Consider the following 6,000-nt stretch of genomic DNA (forward strand, 5'->3'; position numbering starts at 1 on the left):
TCAGACAGCAAATACTTCCATGCATACTCTGTAGTTATTTGAGCAATGCCACTTAAGAAACATGTAACTTAAAATGCTGGCAACATCATAAGGAAAAAAAACGATTCTATTTCTTGAATAATTGCATTATAAAGCTCAATACTTTTGAAATACACAATCCCAATCCTGTATATTCACTGATTTTCCTCCGATCTTTTAGCCTTGTTTGTGTTCGAGAACAGAATTTGTACTTTAGGAATGATCCAAGGTTTAGTAGCATAGAACGCAGGGTAAGACAATCGGACCAGCCATAACATAAAAGTCCTGGCCACAGAAGTGGAATCTGGTTCTTCTGAAGTGGTTGATCTTAAAAGGGAAAAGAGGGGGAAAAAAAAAAAAAAAAAAAACGGAAAGAATTAGAATGTTTTCCTGTAGAACAGGTGAATCATCCATTTTCAAGTAAGCTGCAAGGAAAGCTATGCTGAACAAAATATTTGCTAACTGGCCCCCTCCTCCACCCTGGTACCACACCCCTTTCCAACCGCCACCCTCCACCCCCTGTCCAGATCTTTACTTTGCCTTGTAAGACTTTAAATATTCTGCTCCATGATGCAATGCATCATTATATAAGATCTCTTTCTGTTTATCATTTGATTTTCCATACTGAATCAGTTATGGCTTAAAAGAAATAGTTTTTAAAAAAAGAAAACAAAAACACAAAAAAGCAGCACTCACAAAAAGCAAAAAAATAAAACAGTCCTTAGATATAAGTCCATGCTTTTCCTTAAAACTGAATATGGCTTTACAATTTTTGACCATAGCATTCAACCAATTATTAGAATGAAAAATCTCACCCCTCCATAAATATGACATTAACATAATTATACCACCCCCATCACGGAGACCCATCCTCCTTAGGGAATACATCTGATGCTCCAAAGATGGAAATCAGTCAGATTTTAGTTGCTCTCCAACGTACCTTTGCTTCTCACTGACTGACTGGCTTTTACCCTCCACGCACTCACACGCCTCCCCCTCCCCTCGGCTAGACACGGATGCCCGAGCGAGCACGCGCGCGCACAGGCATACAGACAGCCAGAGAGGCGAGGCAGAGCATCTGATGCTGACTCAGAGCGCTTCTGTGTGCAGGGGGTGGCAGCGGCTGGTATTTTCACTGCGCTCATCATTAACATGAACTCACAGTCTAGCATCCACCCTCTCTCAGACCTGCTGGACTGCAGCATTTGCATGACGCTGTCACTCTAGCTTTTGCAGGTCAGATGATGGAAGAAAAAGAAAAAAGAAAAAAAGGAAAGGAGAGAAAAGAAAAAAAAAAGCAAGCCTTAAGGCTCTCATAAGAAATGCCTTCATTTCTTCCAGGGTCTCTTTAATTTTTCTCCACCTTTCTACTTCCTCTGTGGCTGTTTCTCAGTTGTTTGACATCTTTCCGGAAGAAAATGTCTTGTGCTTCGATGAGCCAGTCGTCAGTCGGTCCTCCCCTCACCTCACACTCCGATCCCCACCCCTTTCCCCCCCTAATCAATAAGACAGATCTCCAGATGCAGTTGTGGAAACAGGCTCCGATACAGTCTCATCCTGAATCCCCTATCTCGGGAAGCAGGCAGCCAGGCTTACACATGACAGAGGGAGAAATAATACCAACAATTCTTTAACAGTCCTAGACTTTATTCTACGCCTTCATTTCCCCCTCCTTGGCTGAAGAAAGAGCAAAGGAGTCTTCCCACTTCTGTACGAAGCCCCTGAACCACCTAAGAGACACATGAGTGAGACCGATCTGTATAGATCAATCATTTCTCTGTAATAATGAAAAAAACTATGATTTGAATAAAAGTAATTGCCTAATATTTTCATTAGCTGTGCTCTCATTTCACAGGAATTATAAGAACTGCCAGGATCTGTATCATCAATACGATTTAAACTGTGTCGAAATCCTAAGTTGCTGGAATGAAATCAAGCAACAGGATATTGGTATATTTTAATTTTTTAAATTTAAGAACTTCTAAAAATGATAAATAGCTGAGTGTTGGTGAATATGTAAGTCTGACATTGGGACATGTTTGCAGGCTATAATTATTTACGATTGAATATATATGTTTAAATAAAATATGGATTTCTGGACATATGTGGAAATGACCTACTATATGCATTATTTTTACAAAAGGGAGTAAAATATTTGGCCCCAAACAGTCGTGTTTGGGTTACAGTGTTTCACAACATAGAAGGCAGTAGATAGGGATTTACCCAGTTTCTTTGTTCTTCAATTGCTCCCGTTCAGAGTGTTGTAAACTGCCTACCTTTCCTTTCTACGTGAACAGTATTTCTGAATTACTCTGCAGACAGAACTAGCCATCGGTGACTCTGCAGCACATAAGAAATACATACAAAGGGAAGCAAAGTACAGCAATTCTCAGGCCAACTCTACTGCTGTCTGGTGCTGTAGAAATTTCGGTTTACTCACAGAGACAGATCCCAGCATGCAGTGCGACACTGCAGGACCATCTAAGGCAGCAACAGATCTGTGGCAGACAACGTCAAGGACAACCATTCGCAGAGGTTCCAAAGAAAACATCACACAGCTCATAAAGAGATAGAAGCATCTGTAGGAGGATATGTATCTCTAAAATCAGCTCCTACAGGCTCCTGATTTGAAAGAAAAAGAAAAACGAAAAGAAAAGGGGGTAAAAAAACCCTCATGCACAAAAACAAAAATAAAAAAAAGTAGTGGGCACCAGAAGGAAACAAGGAGCTGAGTACACACTCTCACTACAGAGAAAATAAGAGAGGGGAGAAGAAAAGGAAATACAGAAATGGGCAGAGGGAGGGGAAGAGTGAAGAATGGGAAGAAAAGAACATATAGCAAAGAATCACTAAGCACTGCAGCTACAGATAAAACAGGAAATCAGAAACTGAACATTCAGGAATAGTGTTCAAGCTTAGAATCGAATGAAAAACTGAAACAAAAATGAACACATTCACAGCATAGCTTAAAATACTTATTGTCAGTAACAGCGAGATGCCTGCTGACTTCCTCCTGTCCTACGTGTATTAAATTGGTCCTCTCAATCTCTCTTTGCTCAGACCCATCTTTTTTTTTATTTTTTAGCTTTCTGGCATCTATGTTCTTGATGCTACTTTTTTTTTTTTTCCAGACAGTTGCCCACAATACTCTGGATAAATTAATGTCATGACCTCGCTATGGCTATCAGACTTAAAATGTTGACTATTTTAATAATTGAACATGAGCTTACAGCAACCGCCTACTGATATCCCAGCTCTGTGTCCTGTCTGCGTGAGCACCTCACTGCTAGCTCTGCAAATCAGAAACAACAGATGCAAATACAACTATTTTTTTCCAATCCATGCTATCTCTTTTTGTTACATACAGAAACGGACACACACGACTTAACTTTACAGGAGGCTTAAAGGTATTAACTAAAGGGTTTAGAAAATCAAGAGGAGTAAAAGCTTGAAGAAAAATAATAATTATAACTGAATGGCCTCGCATTTAAAATATTTATATACAGACAGAGGTTAGCCAGCTCCAAGTACCCAGGCTTCTGCCAGGACCTCCGTTTAGGCCAATGGGAATGCAGACTTGATGAAATCAATATTTATTTGAAAGAAGATGTTGTAATCAATCAGTTCAATTACCACTGTCATAGATATGGGTTTAAGGTCTCTTCTAATACTAACCTTCTAATCATCAATAATATTAAACCATGCCTAAATTAGAGTTTATACAGTACTTTGACTATGGCTAAAGTATTAACAAAGTAAAGTTTTAGCTCTATTTTATGTTTAATTTAAACAATGTCATGCAAGTATGGCCTTGTAGAACAACTATTTTTATATGTTATTGGAGATTTGTTCTATTAACATTTAAAAAAAAATAACCAAAAGAGATCTGAATGTATATCAAACGATATATTAAGTTAAAGGAAGCAATAACTATTCTGAAATATCTTAATGCAGCCTGCTTTCTATCTAACTACTAAGGCAGGAATCTTTTATTTCTTAAAAAGGCCATTTGAAATCAGTGTTATTATGGGAATCATATTTAAATTCACTGGTGGGGTTTGGAGTAAGGCAGATGGCAGACAAAAAATGATCCACAGTTCAAACTTTGACTCAAAATTCATGGATATGCAGAATATATTGTTTACTACTTACATAATATTTTGTTTTATTTAACCTGAACTCTCCCATAAGCTGCAACCAGCCACATGTAGCTATTTAAATTTAAATTAAATAAAAGTGAAAACTCATTTTCTTTGTTGACCTAACCATATTTCAAATATATAGCAGCAGATATGGCTGGTAGCTACCATCTTGGACAAAGCGGATATAAACTATTTCCAACCTTGCAGAAAGTTTTATCAGAGGGTGCTAAATCAAAGTGTCCTTGCTAAGTTTTATAGCATAACTGATCACTGGATCCCAATATTTTCTTTCCAATATCTTTTAAGAGAATGAAACTATATTCACTTATTTTAAGATATAAAATAAAGAGAATTTCTTTGGACTGAAGAACATCTAGTGCTTTTATTTACTATCAGTTTTAAAATATGCAAGATTATGAAAAGGGAATGGTTATATAGAAGTTAACTTTAAGATAGTTGATAACAAAAACATCAGAAGACACAAAAATCTACTCAAGCAAAAGTCTGAATAAATCTGAGATGCTTATTTGTCTAACCTTTCCAGAAATGAGAGTCATTCTCTTTTTAGTGCCAAACAACACATATTACACATTTTCATTTTCAGTAAAGAAGGATGTAATAGAGGTGTAAGTAGTAAACATCCAGAGAAAAGGTCTTTAAAAAATCCTATTTATATAAGGAAGAAACAACAGTTAGAAGAAGAAACAACCATGTTTAAGCTCTTTTTCTCTTTTTTAAGAAAAAAAGAATAATTAAAAGGCAGGGGAGACATGAATCAGATGCCAATGATTCAGATACTGGAACTAATTATTTTAAGCAAAATTAAAATAAAGTAAAATATAAATGTATATGAATTACTACTGCAAAAATTTCATGGTGAACAATTTTAGACTAGAGGATGAGTCAGGGTTTAACTTAAGACACTTCATGACTGGGATGCAAAAGGTTTATTTGTCAACCTGAAATTACGTTTTTTCTCTCTCTTGATATATAAGTGCAAAGTATCACAATTAACGAAAAAATGAACAATCACAGAGATTTCGATTTCTTTTAGCAATGCTACTGGCATATGAAATCTAATGTTCATTCTTAAACTTGATGATACAAGAAAAGTGATTGTAACTCACTATGGTGATTTCTCTTTTTTCTACCCTCCTTCCCTCCTCTTTTTCCTTTCCTCTTCCCTTCACCCCTTCTGCTCTCATGAAATGTGCAAGCCACATTCTTTCAGGTATAGGGCAGGAGGCAGTAAATAGGGGTAATTTGAAGACCACAACAAATAATGCCGTATCAAATTATATGCAAATCTGAAAAAGTATTTTTCTGTAGTTCACAGGATTATGCATACTAACCATAAATGAATGTTTCTGCTGTGCTGATGTTCTTCCTAACAGGTGACAGAGAAAACAATTAACCCTGGCTTTCTAAGACGGGATACAAGTGGAAAGACTTTAAATGATATCAAATGACTTCAGAATTACTGTCATAGTAACAATCTGAATATTACAGCACAAGATCAAAAACAAGTTATGTTTTAACTAACAGAACTAAAGAAAAATAGCATTTTCCTTATGGTACTCTACACAACACCTTAAAACAACGTGGGGAAATTGAAAGGAAACTGATATGAGTCAGGAAAAGTGGTTCTAGTGCCACTAGTCTGTAATTAATAAAATTTATGATCTTGGAAAAGTCATTTAAGTCTAGTAACCTTAGTTTTCGTATCTTTAAAATTAGGAGGGGGCTAGGTTATCACCAAAGGCTAATTCACCCCTAAAATTTTGTGTAATGTTTAGAGAGTAAAATTGGAAACACATGTTCGTCATTACTATCCACTATT

This window comes from Galeopterus variegatus, unplaced genomic scaffold (genome assembly GCF_000696425.1).
Source record: "Galeopterus variegatus unplaced genomic scaffold, G_variegatus-3.0.2 Scaffold636, whole genome shotgun sequence".
In the NCBI taxonomy this organism is placed as follows: Eukaryota; Metazoa; Chordata; class Mammalia; order Dermoptera; family Cynocephalidae; genus Galeopterus; species Galeopterus variegatus.